This window comes from Solanum stenotomum, chromosome 8 (assembly GCF_019186545.1).
Source record: "Solanum stenotomum isolate F172 chromosome 8, ASM1918654v1, whole genome shotgun sequence".
In the NCBI taxonomy this organism is placed as follows: Eukaryota; Viridiplantae; Streptophyta; class Magnoliopsida; order Solanales; family Solanaceae; genus Solanum; species Solanum stenotomum.
This window is the reverse complement of record NC_064289.1, coordinates 52726653-52742899: the sequence shown is the minus strand read 5'-3', so window position 1 is coordinate 52742899 and position 16247 is coordinate 52726653. Positions and strand designations below refer to the sequence as shown.

Here is a 16247-nt window from a genome sequence, read left to right as displayed (position 1 = left end):
AGGAGTGCCACTTGCATGTACACATCATTTTCGTTGTACTATAAATATTGACCATGTGTTGAATATGCTGGGTCAAGCAACACTTGTTATTCCTTCACCAATAACCCATTTTCAGTGATTCCATTGATATCAACCTTTCTTTACTTGGTATAAATTTGGTAGCAGTGCTTGTGAATGTGGTCCAGATAATTTCCTAATATGTTTTTGTTGATATAAAGATTTACCTTGCTTTTGTTTGTGTTAAATACAGTGACTAATTTTATTGGATTTAAATTGATCGTTGTAGTGGAATTCAGGAGAGGAGACAAACTACTATATATCTGCTATGTAGATCGATATAAGCATCCCAAAAGACATAACAAAGTTGGAGGTTCGTCACGAGATGTGGGGAGCTATCAACAAGTTGCTCAGCGATTTCAAAGTATATCAAGTCGCAAATAATTCAGATGCAGCAGTTATGGGGTGTACAATGATTGCACGAATCACTTTAAAAGTATCATATGATGAAGGTGATAGTACTTTGGAGCGAGTCTCTGGTGAAGAAGATATACATGAGATTATATTTAAGGTTGCATAGAAGAAATGGTGAAAGAGAAAAATATGTGAGCCGATTTGTCTTTTAAAACTCCAATTGAAAATGAAAATAATTAATAGGGGTTCAATCATTTGAAGAAGCATTTGATTATGGAAGAACCTTAAGGAAAGGGATTTTGAGTGAAGTAAAGGATTCACTTCTCAAGAAGACTGATATAGAGTTCAATCTCTTCTTTTTCTTTTTGCCACTTTAGAAGCAAAGGAAAAGTTTGCAAGAAAAAATAGTAAAAAAAGAGAAAGAAGATATATTTTTTTCCTTATATTTTTCTTAATATGCCTGAGCTTATTTTGACATGAGATCAAATTGTGCATATGAAAGTTAACATTGAAATTGCTAATATTGTCTTAAATCGAATTTGGAATTACTTATATTTCTTGTAATAAGACTCGTATCTTACCTATTTCTTCATAATTGTGCCACTATATATGGAAGTGTCCAATTACAACATTTAATAGTTTTGATATGTAATATTAAAATGGGGCAATATCTATTGAGTTGGCTTGAAGCGAGCACATTCCAGATGGTCTTATATGCATAACTTTGATATTCGATTTGGTCTTGATTTTAGAATACCAATTCTTCGATTTAATCAAAAAATTATTACATAAGTTCAAAAAGTAAGTACCCCTAAAAGTTCATATCCACTTACACCTGACCTAGTCTAAGTCCATCCCTTTTTCCCAATATAGTATGCATTGCTTGTTGAGTTGCTAGAAGTAAGAAATAATTCGGGCGACAACTAGAGGCAATGGCTGAAATTTCAGATATCAAACTCAAATAAATAATAGTTGTGTGTTTTGATAAATAGATTATGAATGATGATAGTTAAGTATGAATCTCCCACGCCTAGTAACAGAGGCGTAGCTACATGATTGTCAGGGTGTCCAATTGGACACCCTTTGTCGGAAAAAATGTCTTATATACAAGTAAAATGATACAAACAATGATTAAATAGCAGATTCTGGACACCCTTGACACAATAAGTTATTGTAGCCCAGTAATTTTAGACACCTTAAATGAGCCAACGCTCAGGTGTTCAAATCTCACCAACACCAAATTGTGGGAAAAGAGTTTTTGTTATTTTTAAATAATTCAAAATTATTAAAAAATTTAGTACACTCATTGGTCGCAAAAAAATGTACTTGTGCAATTTCTGAACACCCTTTGTGGGATTCCTGGCTCCCCCATTGCCTAGTAGTTCTTGGACACCCTTCGTGAAATTTTTAACTCCGCCGCTGCCTAGTAGTACAGGTATGAAACTCAAAGAATTGAGATACTTTAGGTATATTTTTCTCCCTGCACTCTCGATTATACTTATTTCATGCTTTTGATCCTTTCCCAAGTAGATAGATATATATTTTCCCATCTGAATTAAACTTTGGGTACAAAACTTATAATAACTCATTTTTAATTAAAATAGTACTATTACAAGAAGAAAAATAGTCATTAATCAGACTCATACTAATAAACCAAAACAAATCGAATTCGGTTTACATACATTAACGAAAAACCAATACCCGAATCAAAGTTTGAAAAATGAACCAAACATCTCCGGTTGATGTCATCACCTCCTTTCTAACCTTGCATATCGATAGTCTCACGTTTCTCTTCTTCCCTTGAAAGTCACTCCAAAGTATACCAGCATCTTCATTAAATTATATTTTTGAAGTGATTCATGCCATCCTTACACACCTCAAAATCGCTATGTATGAATTCTTTGTTTGTTGCTTAGTCCAACATATCCAACATCTGAATGATATTTATAGAATAGTGAGAGTGAAACATGACTGGATGAAATGTTGATGAAAGTGGCAAAGTGTAACTGTTGAAAAAGGTAAATGACAATTTGCACATGAGTTTCGTTCAAAGATCACGGGGATCCGTGCCTTTTTGTTTGTTTGTATATTTTAAAGCACGATCCTCGTGATCCTTGCACAAAACTCTCGTGAGAATAGGAATGTCACTTGCATTCACACTTCATTTTAAATATTTTATATATATCGATCAAGTGTTGACTATGTTGGATCAAGCAACACTTGTTACTCCTTTAGTAAGATCCATTTCAGTGATTCCACTTATATCAACTTTCCTTTACATGGTATCTCTTTAGTACCAGTGAATGTGATTGGTATATCTTTAGTACAGTGAATCTGATCTAGAAAGTTCCCTAATATATTTTTTTCGATATAAAAATTTACCTTGTTTTTTGTGTTAAACGCAGGGAGTGATTTTATTGTAATTAAGTTGAATAATGTTGCAGTGAATCAAAGAGTATATATGCGATGTAGATCGATATGAGAATTCCAAAAGGTTGGAGGTTTGTCATGGAATGTGGGGAGCTATCAACAAGTTGCTCAACGACTTCAAACAATATCAAGCCGCAAATAATTCATGATGCAACAATTTTGAGGTGTGCAATGATAACACAAATCATTGATGAAGGTGCTGGTACTTTGGGGCAAGTCTTTGGTGAGGACGATGAACATGAGACAATATCTAAGGCAACGAAGGAAAAATGGTCAAAAAAGAAAAAGATTTGAGCTAAATTGGACCTCGCTTGTTGTCTACTAAATGAGTCTTCACCGCCTACCCGACCCATATCTTTAGTTTTGTTAAATCAGTGAAAATAATAGCCCAGACTCTTTGTTTGAAGCTTCCAACCCTCAAGGAAACAATCAGTTTCGGAAGGAACCTTAAGGAAGGAATTTGAGTCAAGTAAGGGATTTAATTCTCAGGATAAGTGATAATTAGAAGCCGAGGAAAACTCAAGAGGAAAAAATTGTAGAAGAGAAAAAAAGATTCCTTAGTAAGTATTAACTCATTATAAAATTGTTGATATGAAAGTTAACGATGAAATTGCTAATATTATCTTGAATCAAAGTTAAAATTACACATATCCTTATAATAAGTGTCATACTCATCTCTTACATGTTTCTTTAAAATTGTACCACGATGAAAGTGTCTAATTATAGTTTTTAGTAGTCTTGATTTAATTTGTAATATAAAATGGAGGCAATATTTAATGAGTTAGCTTGAAGTGAACACATCCACATGATTTTATATGCAAAATTAGATAAGACAGGTTGACGAGTTAGGTGTAGCCACATGGAAGATCATAAAAGCAATAGTTATACACCGGAGGTACGAGATACGATCCATCTTAGAGGAACAAAATCGGATAAAGGCTCGCACATCCGAATGAAGAGTTATCGAATGACACCACTCGTTGTTTTCCCTATAAATGGAGTTGAATCTGCATGTTTAGGATCATTGAATTCTACTTAATTAATATTATATTTTGTTTTTAAAAAGTACGTCAATATCATTTGTCAGTTCTCGTGCACACCAAATTGGTCTGGTCTGACACAACTCGTACCCTATATAGTGATGAATTGGGTTGGTTGTTTTAAGGTCCATCAAATTGTTGGGTTAGCCCGACTTGACCAATAAAATTCCAATGCCCACATGGGAATCAAAGTTCCTTTTTAATAAAAATTAGTTACACTAGACGCCACTTTGTAATGCCACTTAATTTCGAATACACTTCTTGTATTTTAAAATAAAATACCTTCTCCTCTATCTATATATAAAACCCTGATTTCTTCATTCACAATCAAATTGAATTTTGTAATCAAACTCTAATACTTAAATCTTGAATTCGCCACTTATTAATTAATTAATATGATATGAGTTTTCAAAATCCTAGACAAATTGAAGTCTAAGGTTTGACGTACCCCACTACTCATCCCTACAGGATTGATTAATTATCCTCTTTGACTAACTAAAAGTTTAATTAAAAACCTTATAGAGGTAGGTGATAAGACAAGATCAATTAACGTCTAGAGCAAAGACACATGATAGTCTAGCTAATATAGGATTTTCATGCAAACGTGACATAACATTTCCCACCATTGTAGTAAAAAGTTCATAAAAGGAGCTAGCTAATATAGGTTTTAGGGTGTGTTTGGTATGTGTGAAGTTTCTTACTTATTTTCTCGGCTCCCATATTGGCAAGTAATCAAAAAATGTTATCTCAAAGATATTATATATAACCTAGGCAAACACTATAGTGGGGAGGGAAAGAGAGGGTATGAGGGATCAGCGGTTTGGCGGGGTGGGGAGAAGTTTGTGGTGTGGTTAGGTGAGGTGGAGATCCGAGGAGACATTGACATGAAATGTTACTCATAAAATTTGTTTTATCTATTTTTATTAATTAGGAAAAATATATATTTTTTATTTTTGAGCAATTTATTTTTTAAAAAACAAGATATTTAATTTGTTTTTATCAACTAAATATGAAAAGATTAAAAAAAAAAATTGTACCAACCACACCCTCAATGATGAGTATCGATCTAAAGGTTAAGCAATAAGTAAAGCCAAATTTTTCACCAATGAGTATGGTGAGATATTGGACAACGTCTTTTCAATCTTAACAAAATTAAATTTTAGATTTGAGCTTCGAAAATAAAGAAACTTTTGATACATAAAGAGTTTGTGTGGATCCTTAGATTATAAGACGAATGTAAATTGATTAACTTTAAACTTCTAATAGAACGTACAGAGAAAAGAGAAAAGTAAAGTCAAATATGTTCAAGTCTCATGCAGCTACAAGCCATCATTGACTGAAATGAAATAATAAAAATAAAATTAAAGTCCTAACAAAAAAACATGATATTCTTTGGTACTCTCTACAAGTAAAGGTGAATTATAATATTATTAAAAGTAATTAGAATCTTCTTCATAACTATATAAAAAAAGGTGAAAACCAAACCCAACTTTTGTTTATATTCCAAACTTTCTCTTTTGCCCAATCATGTCATGTTTTCACACTACATGTACACAATCATTGTTTAATTTTTCAATGAATTTGGTGAAAACATAGATTAAAAAAGGGAGACTATTAAAGTTTTAATTAATTAGAAATATGAAAAAAAAAATATTCCATAGATACACACTTAATTTTAGTACATATATACACTTAATTTTCGAAAGGTTTTATTAAAAATGTTGCCCTGGCGGCCTGGCCACCGCGACTTATCAAGCTGCAACATTAACCACCTGCATCACGAATATAATGGTGTCATATATATGTTGAATATATATCGATCCTTGACGTTCTAATTAGCATTTTGATAACCTATATTGAGTCTGTTTCGATCTTCAATGGGGTTGGTTTCAATAATAATTATCTTATCGATAATATACAACAAAGGCGTATACCAGTTTTTCTTTATTCCCATTTAATAAACTTAGGTAAAATCGAATGGCACAGAATTATCAACAGTATCACTAAATATATAAATGGTACCCAAAAAAATTGAGAGTTGTTGTAAAATGGACTCCGGAGTGTTGGGAAAATGCGGACTAACACAAAAATATATATGGTCAAATGATAGAAATAAAATGGGAAAATAATGACACCAAGAGTTTTATGTGAAAAACCCTTCTAAATAAGGGAAAAACCACGGGCCAAGAGGAACAACTGATATCACTATAGTAAGAAATTTTACACCGTATAGTCACGAATACAATACTCAAAGTGACTACTATACACTCAAAAGGAATAACACTCTTTTGATTTTTCACCTTACTAAAATATCGCTCACACTCTATTTTTCTTCACAAACTATTTTTCTTATATAGTCTATGGAAACCTCACAGCTCTCTATATTTTTCTTTCTCAGTGAATTGGTCTTTTACAAATGAGCTAATAAGCTCCTTTTATAGAAGAAATTTGCAACAACAAATTTCAACACCCACCGAAAGTTGTGTTTCTCAACATTTGCTGCCAACCATTGACAATTGCATGCAACAATTGTTGAAAAGCAATAATTGAATAATGGTGCAGCAAATGTTAAAAAAACAATAATTGAATAATGGGGCTAGACCCCACAAATCTCCCTCTCCAGTCCCATTCACTGGAAGGAGGTATCTTTATCTTCTTTAGAGAGAACTCATACCCACAAGTTCTTTGCATAACTTGAACTTGTCTTTCGGTATCGTCTTGGTCAGCATATCTGCAGGATTTTCACTTGTGTGGATCTTTTTGACGTGGAATGATTCACTCACCACTTTCTCACAAATCCAATGATATATGACATCGATGTGTTTTGTTCTTGCATGGTACATGGAGTTCTTGCTCAAGTCTATTGCACTCTGGCTGTCACAATAGACAATATACTCTATCTGATGCAAACCAAGCTCTTGAAGAAATCGCTTGAGCCATATCATCTCCTTGCCGGCTTCAGTAGCCGCAATATACTCAGCTTCAGTTGTAGATAGTGCAACACACTTCTACAACTTCGACTGCCATGATATAGCTCCCCTTGAAAAAGCAAACAAATATCCAGTAGTGGATTTTCTATTATCAAGGTCACCTGCCATATCAACATTTGTATAGCCCTTCAAGATTGGATCTGATGCTCCAAAACACAAGCATTCATCTGAGCTTCCTCTAAGATACCTGAGTATCCACTTCACAGCTTCCCAATGCTCTTTTCTCGGATTATCAAGAAATCTGCTGGCAACACCAATTGCGTGAGCAATATCAGGTCTAGTGCATACCATTGCATACATTAGACTTCCGACGACGGAGGAATATGGAACTTTGGCCATTCTCTCTTTTTCCTCCATAACTGTAGGACACATCTTCTTGCTCAACTTCATATGACCAGCAAGAGGTGTACTAACATGCTTAGCATTCTTCATATTGAAGCGCTCTAGTACACGTTCAATGTACTTCTTCTGTGATAAATAAATCTTCCTTTCATCTCTGAGATGAGTAATTCTCATGCCCAAAATTTGCTTGGCATGACCCAAGTCTTTCATTGCAAAAGACTTACGCAACTCTTTCTTCAACTCGTCAATCTTGGAAGTATTAATTCTTGCCCACAATCAACATATCATCCACATACAACAAGAGGATGATAAAATCATTGTCAGAAAATTTTTGTACAAATACATAATGATCTGAAGAAGTCTTCTTATAGAATTGCTCCCCCATAACAGATTCAAACTTTTTGTACCACTGTCTAGGAGCTTGTTTTAAGCCATAAAGACTCTTTTTGAGTTTGCACACAAAATTTTCTTTACCTTCTATTTTAAAGCCCTCAGGTTGTTCCATATAAATTTCTTCTTCTAGGTCACCGTGAAGGAAAACCGTCTTCACATCCATTTGCTCAATCTCTAAATTAAGACTAACAGCCAAACCTAGAACTGGACGAATCGAGGACATTTTCACAACAGGAGAAAATATTTCGTCAAAGTCAATACTCTCTCTTTGGCCAAATCCCTTAACAACCAATCTAGCTTTGTACCTTGGCTTCAAGTTGTGTTCTTCAACTTTAACTTTGAACACCCACTTATTCTTCAAAGCTCTCATGCCCTTGGGCAATTTTACCAACTCATAAGTGTGGTTCTCATGCAGAGACTTCATCTCATCTTGCATGGCTTCAATCCATTGATCCTTGTGCGCATCTTCTATGGCCTCCACATAACATTCAGGTTCTCCCCCATCAGTGAGTAATACATACTCATTGGGTGAATAACGAGAGAAAGGAACCCGCTGCCTTGTGGACCTCCTGAGCGGAATATTTAATTTATCCACAACTTCATGAGCAGGAGGATCATCAATAACAATATCATTGTTATTATCAACATCAACATGTTGATTCGATACATGATTATGGGTGTCACCGTGATCATCAAACCCAACAACATCATGCATACTTGTATGAGGAACTTCATCTAGATAAATTATGCCATCAAAACTTGAAGATTCTAGCTTCTCCGTTTTGTCAATATCTTCAATTGTTTGATTCTCCATGAAAATAATATCACGGCTTCTCACAAGTTTCTTCTCAATTGGATCATATAACCTGTAACCAAATTCATCAAGGCCATATCCAACAAAGATGCACTGCCTTGTCTTGACATCTAACTTTGACCTCTCATCTTTCGGCACATGTACAAAAGCTTTGCAACCAAATACTCTCAAATGGTCATAGGAAACATCCTTTCCACACCAAACATTATTTGGTACATCACTTTGCAAAGCAACAACAAGAGATAGATTAATAACATGTGCAGCGGTCAATAAAGCCTCACCCCAAAATGAGCTCGGCAACTTTGCTTCAGAAAGCAAACATCTAATTCTTTCCATCAAGATCCTGTTCATCCTCTCAGCCAAACCATTTAGCTGAGGAGTCTTCGGAGGAGTCTTCTAGTGTCTAATGCTTTGATGCTTGTAGTATTCGTCAAATGGTCCACAATATTCACTATCATTATCAGTACAAATACATTTTTATTTCTTTCCAGTTTCTCTTTCAACTGAAGCCTGAAATTGCTTGAAAACACCTAACACTTGGTTTTTAGTCTTCAAGACATAGACCCAAAGTTTTCTCGAGCAGTCGTCAATAAAAGTGACAAGTAGAGTGCACCACCCAATGTCTCTGTCTTCATTGGAACGCATAAATCAGAGTGCCCCAATTCAAGAAACTCTGTCTTTCTTGAAGGGGGGTAGGACTAAAAAGAAACTCTATTTTGTTTACCAGCCAAGCAGTGCTCACACTTTTCTAATTTAGCACTTTTGAAATTTAACAATAATTTCTTCTTGGCTAGAACATTAAGTCCTTTCTCGCTGATGTGGCTAAGTTTCTACTCTCTTGTGCCATAACGTTGAAGAGTTATCGCTCACAACTGTATTCATCATATCAACATAAGCAGAAGTCGTAGTCCAGTATAGACTACGACATTTGTTACCACGAACCACAAACAAGGAACCCTTAATGAATTTTCATTTTCCATCACCGTTGGTACTGACATATCTTTCATCATCCAAAACACCAACAGAAATCAGGTGCAGACGAACATCAGGAGCATGTTTCACATTGTTCAAAACTAGTTTAGTTTCAACACTAGTTTTCAAATAAATTGTACCAATACCAACCACCTTATAAATAGTCTCATTACCCATACTCAAGGTTCCAAAATCACCAGGAGTATAGGAAGAGAAAAAATCATTCCTTGATGTCACGTGAGATGCAGCACCAATGTCCACAACCCAACTTGACTCATCACAAGCAATATTTATCATATCCGCATCAAGGACGGTAACAAGATCTTCGGTGGTGACGGTGGCTAGGCAATTTTCATTGCCATCTTCTTTAGTTTCCTCTTTGTTTTTGTTCTCCCTTTTCAACTTCCTGCAGAATTTCTTTGTGTGCCCTTTCATGCACAATGATAGCACTCAATATCCTTAAGTTTGCCTCTGGATTTGCTCATATTTTGTTCTCTATTTTAAAAACCACGAGTTTTGTTTCTCCCCCTGGAGCCAGTTATCAGGACATCTGACAAAGAAGAACCTTGAGATTTTCTTCTCATCTCTTCGTTCAAGACACTACTCTTGGCAGAATCCATTGAGATCACACCATTCGGAACAGAATTTGACAATGAAGTTCAAAATGTTTCCCAAGAGTCTGGTAGGGAACCAAGTAGAAGCAAACCTTGAATTTCTTCATCAAATTTAATGACCATAGCAAATAACTGGTTCATGATCCCCTTAAAATTATTCAGATGGTCTGTTATCGGAGAATCATCATGATACTTTAAACTCAACATCTGCTTTATTAAGAACATTTTATTGTTGCCAGTTTTCCGAGCATACAAACTTTCAAGATGCTCCCATAGGATTCGAGCATGTGTCTCCCCAGAAATATGGTTCAACACATTATCGTCAACCCATTGCCTAATGAATCCACAAACCTGTCTATGCAACATATTTCACTATTCATCTATTTTATTATCAGGCTTTACAGTGGTAAAGACTGATTGATAAAAATTCTTGATATAAAACAGATGTTCCATTTTTCCCTTTCAAATGACATAATAACACCATTTAAAGTAATCATTCTACTTGTGTTGGCTTCCATTGTTTATCCCCAAAAAATATAGATATTGCAAACCAAAGTAAATCTTTTATGATGTGAAAGTTCAGACTGTGCTGCAACCACAGAGCATACTCAGATAAAATATTGGCTCTGATATCAGTTTGTTGGGAAGATGCAGACTAACACAAAAATATATATGGTCAAATGATATAAATAAAATGGGAAAATAATGACATCAAGAATTTTATGTGAAAAATCCTTCTAAATAAGGGAAAAACCATGGGCCAAGAGGAACAACTGATATCACTATAGTAAGAAATTTTACACCGTATAGTCACGAATACAATACTCAAAGTGACTACTATACACTCAAAAGGAATAACACTCTTTTGATTTTTCCCCTTACTAAATTATCGCTCACACTCTATTTTTCTTCACAGACTATTTTTCTTATATAGTCTATGGAAACCTCACAGCTCTCTATATTTTTCTTTCACTGTGAATTGGTCTTTTACAAATGAGCTAATAAGCTCTTTTTATTGAAGAAATTTGCAACAACAAATTTCAACACCCACCGAAAGTTGTGTTTCTCAATATTTGCTGCCAATCATTGACAATTGCATGCAACAATTGTTGAAAAGCAATAATTGAATAATGGTGCAGCAAATGTTGAAAAAACAACAATTGAATAATGTGGCTGGACCCCACACGGAGCCTAAAGGGCAAAAAAAATTAACAAAAATTTTAAAAGGGCACATTAAATTTTTTTCTAACCAAAAGGGCAAAATCGCTACTGACGTAGTGATTCTATTTGACTCCGTTAACAAATGGCAGCGATTTTGGTGGAACTATTTTTTAATGAAATTTATTTTCTTTTGATTTTTTTTTTTAAATTTCTGTCAACTAGTCAACATTTAATTATAAAAAAAATAAAATTGCTTTGGCAGTGATTTTGGTGAAATTTTTTTATTTTTTTTCAAAAAATCACTGCCCCTGTAGTGTTTTTGTGATTTTAAAAAACAAAATTAGTTAAAATTGCTGCTATGGCAGCGTTATTATAAAAATAAATTTATTTTATATTTTTGAAAATCACTGCCAGCGATTTTCGTTAATTTTTTTTTAAATCGCTGCAATTATAAATTTTGTGGAATTTTTTTTTTGAAAAACAAATTAAAATTGCTGCCTTGACAGCGGTTTTGGTGGAATTTTTTTGTTAAAAAAAATTCTATCAACTAGTCAATATCTAATTTTTGAAATCGCTGCCTTGGTAGCGATTTTAGTAAAGAATTTTAAAAAAAAATCACTATCAGGGCAACGAAATTCCCCTCTAACTTTTCTTTTTTTTAAAATATCGCTTCTGACGCAGCGATATCATAAATAAAAATTGTCTCATATATTTATGATCATTATTTGAATTGGAGTGTGCCAGATTACAATATGGGAGAGTCTAGCCATGCTTCCATGCACTTGAATTCTTTTCTATCGGAGCCAACTGATAGGTAAAAGATGTAATGTTTTCTTATTTATTAAAATTAAATTTTTTTAATATGCAATATATTTATATTATTATATTTTATAGATGTGACCAACTTCAAGATGCAGTGAATTATTGTACACAAATTGTGAATAATAATATTATGGGTGATGAACGAGTTGGTGAGTTGCATAGTGATGAACCTTTGGAGCATGAATTAACAGACAATGATGAAACATATGAGGATGATGATGATGTGGATGATGCATCTAATATACCTGTTGAAGATCAAAGTGTTAATTATCATTCTACAGTGATTCCACACTTAGATCACACTGAAGAAAGTGTAGAAGATTTTATCTATACAAGAGATGATGGTTCTATTCGAACGACACTTTTGGAATCCAAACAATCCTAAATATATCCAGTCAGGTTCGATTGTTGCAAACTAAATATTTTATATATATTTTTTTTATTGATTAATCTAATTTGTATATGCAACTAGGTATGCTATTTATGAATAAGAAGCAAATGAAATTTATCGTAAGAGCATATAGTCTTGCAATAAAAAAAGAATTTCTTTGTGATCAATTCAAGAGTAAAAGTTGGAGAGTTATTTGCAAGCGTCATGAGTTAGGGTGTAATTGGATGATTTGTTTCAGAGAGATTTCAAGTGGTATATGGAAGGTAGGAAAAATGATTGAACCACATACTTGTCTTATATATAATTATAAGGAGGATCATTTCAATTTGAATAGTAACATGATTGCCACTTCATTGATACCTATGTTATGCAAAATCCAGACATAAATATTAAGATGATCCGTGAAATCATCAAAGGAAAGCATCACTATACTCCTAGTTATAGAAAAACACAAAAAGGTCGGAGAAAAGCATTTCAAATGGTTTATGGTGATTTTGAAAGTTCATTTAAGGCATTACCTCGATACATGGATGCACTACAATTATTCAATCCAGACACTATTATTGAGTGGGAGCATCATTCTACAACAATGCAAGGTGAACAAATCTTTAAATTTATTTTTTGGGCTTTTAAGCAGAGCATTGATGGTTTCAAAAGTTGTAGGCCGGTTATTTCCGTCGACGGCACACATCTTTATGGTTTGTATGATATGAAACTGTTAATTGCGGTTGGGATTGATGCTAATGGAAATATTTTTCCACTTGCATATGCTTTAGTTGCACGTGAGAGTTTTGAGTCTTGGTCGTGATTTCTCAAGTTATTATGGACACATGTTGTTTGTGAACGACAAGTAATTGGTCTCATTTCTGACTGTTATCAAGGAATCTTGCAATGTATTCAATCTTATGATTGGTTGAGTCCACCCAACACAAACCATAGATTTTGTGTTCGACACTTAAAAGCAAATTTTAATACAAAATTGTTAATGGTGAACTCGAGAAATTAATGTGGTTAGCTGCTACAGAGCACCAGAAGAAAAAGTTTGTGCAACAGATGCAACAAATTAAAATATTGTCTCTTGCAGCATATGAATGGTTAAATGAATTTTCTTTGAAAAAATGGACAATGTATAAGGATGGTGGTCATAGATGGGGTGCCATGACGACAAATGTGTGCGTCATATAATAGTTTATTGAAAAAAGCTCGGGGGCATCCTGTGACTGCCATGGTTCGAATGAAGTTCAAAATTCTTGTTGATTGTTTTGTCGAAAGAAACAACTTTGCAATCGCATTACTTCAAAATAATATGCCGTGGCCTCTTGCAATAGATAAAAAAAAATTAATGATTATTATTAAAAAGCTCAAGGGCACACAAATATGATGACTTTCAACACTGGTGATGAAGTATTTGAAATTCTTACTTTTGCTTATGATGATAAAGGTGGAAATGTCCACAAGGTTACTGTAAAAGGTAAGAAATATTTTTGTGGAAAATGGAGAAATTATCATATGCCTTGCTCGCATGCCATTAATTTTTGTGGACTTCGCGAAATCGAGCCAAAGTCATATGTAAGTAAATTCTACAGTACAAAATATTACAAACAAACATACACTGAGACATTTACCCCAGTGGGTGATGAAATGTATTTGCCGCCAACTCCTTTTAATTTAATTGTAAATACTGAGTATTTGCGGACATATGGTATGCAAGTAAGAAGCCGACTTAAGAATGATATGGATATAGCTCCGGCTCGCATGGCCAGAAAATGCAATGTTTGTATGGAAACAAGTCACACAAAGGCACGATGTCCTACTCGATTTTAAATATATTGTCTGTGTTTTTAAGATGAATGTAATTTTTCTGTCTTGTTATTAATATTATAATATATCATTTTTAAATACTTGTTGACATGAATTTAATCTGTCTTGTTGCATTTTAAATATATTGATTAAATTAATTTTTCAAGTGAGTTAAAAAGTAAAAAGATAATTTGATATTTTGTAAATACACTACATTTATATTATAACTATATAATTGATTTGACCTAACTTAAAAAGTATGGATTTGACCTAACATAAAAAGTATTGATTTGACATAACTTAAAGGAAAAGAAACATCATGCAAATGTTGAAACAAAAGAGGAGAATCTCACTGCAATAATAATAAATTTCAAACTCTTTGTTTAAATTTACACGAAACAACAAATTTCAACACACATAAAAATCTGATTTATTGCATAAAAATCTTTAGCCTTTCAAATAAAGATACATAAAAATTATTCTTCTGAGTTGTTCGAATCTTCTACGTCTTCAACCAATTTATAAGAAAATTTGAAATGAAACACGTGAACTTTTTCTATTTTTTAGGCATGCGTGTGAGTTGAATTTTTTTTTTAATATAACATGTGAATGTTTGAACAATTAAAAAAAAAGAAATTTGGAAGAAAATTTCGCTGCTTGTTAGTGAAAATAAATAAATTTAATACGATTTAAAAAAATATAATTGGCAGCGATATTTATAAAGAAAAAAAATTTCACGAAATTTATAATAACGCTGCAACAGTAGCGATTTCCAAAAAAATAAAATAAATTTATTTTTATAAAAACGCTGCCATAGCAGCAATTTTAATTTATTTTTTAAAAGAAAATCGCAAAAACGCTGCACAGGCAGCGATTTTCTGAAAAAGCAAAAAAAAATTCCACCAAAATCGCTGCCAAGGTAGCAATTTTAATTTTATTTTTTACAATTAGATGTTGACTAGTTGACAGAAATTTCAAAAAAAAAAATCAAAGAAAAAAAATTTCTACCAAAATCAAGGCAGTGATTTTTCGAAAAAAGAAAATAAATTTGTTCTTATAAAAACGCTGCCATAACAGTGATTTTAATTTTTCTTTTAAAAAAAATCGCAAAAATGCTGTACGTGCAACGATTTTCTGAAAAAAAAAATTGAACAAAATCGCTGACATCAGTAGCGATTTTGATCTGTTAACGGTATCAAACAAAATCGCTACGTCTATAGCGATTTTTCCCTTTTGGTTAGAAAAAATTTGAATATGCCCTTTTGAAATTTTTGTCAAATTTTTTTTGCCCTTTAGGCTCCAGACTTTTGTAAAATGGATGTCCACACAATATACTTTGTGTCCAAGTAAAATACTTTGTGCCCAAGTTTTATAACCTATATATATATATATATATATATATATATATATCCTCTTGTAATATGAAATAATACGAAGAAGTGAAAAACATACAATAATAAAGGAAAGTTACTACTACTATTACTTTGGGTCTTTCTATCTCTACTCTTCTTAATTTCAATTTCTTATCTTCATTTCATAACACGTTATGAACACGACTCTATTCTTCTATACACAAGCTAAGGTATGATGATTTTCTACTTATCTTTCCTCCAATATCTTATTTGTGATACGAACTGCAAACTTTCAATTGGATACTTATATATTACAAGAAATGACATTATATTGTAAGTTACTTAATTAACACTTTGAAAGAAATATCTCAGTTAACATGTATACTGTGAATTTTTCTTCATGTTATAGTTTATTACAGGGAAGGTCATGTTCTACACATATTTCAATTCATAGTAGAGTTAGGTATTTGAAATTAGTAAAGTATTAAAAAATAAATAAAGGGAGTTAGGTAATTGTAACGGAGAGTTTCTGATCCATCTTGAAATTTTATTCTTTATAAAATAAATAAATAATTATGTGTGTAAATTATAACATTGAAACAAAAATTTTGTAAATGGAAGCATGTTCGATGACCTTGAAAATAAAATTATATTCTATAAATCTTTTATGTTATTTGTGGTGCGTTAAATACCTATACATTTTCATAGTATGTGT

General features: G+C 32.9%; 2 protein-coding genes and 1 pseudogene across 4 annotated transcripts in view; 2 read left to right on the top strand and 1 right to left on the bottom strand.

Moving 5' to 3' along the window:
• LOC125875232 (probable serine/threonine-protein kinase PBL9) overlaps positions 1–16247 on the bottom strand; it is a 1122098-nt gene that overhangs the window by 81316 nt on the left and 1024535 nt on the right. The gene's annotated exons all lie outside the window — the stretch shown is intronic.
• LOC125875249 (outer envelope pore protein 16, chloroplastic) overlaps positions 1–16247 on the top strand; it is a 239923-nt gene that overhangs the window by 141450 nt on the left and 82226 nt on the right. The window lies entirely within an intron of this gene.
• LOC125873931 (uncharacterized) lies at positions 13386–14204 on the top strand (annotated as a pseudogene).